Source organism: Orycteropus afer, unplaced genomic scaffold (assembly GCF_000298275.1).
Source record: "Orycteropus afer afer isolate SDZICR_OR568_19922 unplaced genomic scaffold, OryAfe1.0 scaffold00402, whole genome shotgun sequence".
NCBI classification, from domain to species: Eukaryota; Metazoa; Chordata; class Mammalia; order Tubulidentata; family Orycteropodidae; genus Orycteropus; species Orycteropus afer.
The window spans coordinates 451386-452041 of NW_006921989.1; positions in this window are offsets into that span (position 1 = coordinate 451386).

Sequence of the window (656 nt, forward strand, 5' to 3'; positions counted from 1 at the left end):
CAGCATAGCAGGCTGCTCAACAAAGACATGGCTATGTGCAGGGTCCAAGTGTGCCATAGGCTAGAGACCATTCTCAAAGCTTCTCCTTATATACAGGAAGCAGACCACATACCCAAAGGCAGCTACTCAGCTGCTCCCAGTAGATTCCACCATGGAGTTGATTACCAGTCTCATCATGAGTAATACTACATCCAGCTGCCCAGCCACTCAACCAGGCCTAGCCAAGTTGACATACAAACATAACCATCACAGCTGCTAACCAAAAGGTTGGTGGTTCGAACCTACCAGCTGTTCTGTGGAAGGATGGGGCAATCTGCTTCTGCAAAGATTCACAGCCTTAGAAACCCAATGGGAGTTGCTATGAGTAGGAATTGACTCAATGGCAATGAGTTTGGCTTTGGTTTGTTGTTGTTAGGTGCCATTGAGTCATCTCTGACTCATAGCGACCCCATGCACAGCAGAACGAAACACCACCCAGTCCTGAGCCAGCCCCATGATTCTTGCTACACTTGAGCCCATCGCCGCTCCCACCATGTCAATCCACCTCATTGAGGGCCTTCCCCTCTTTCGTTGACCCTCCACCTTACCAAGCATGACATCCTTCTCCAGGGAATGGTCTCTTCTGACAATATGACCAAAGTATGTGAGACGAAGTT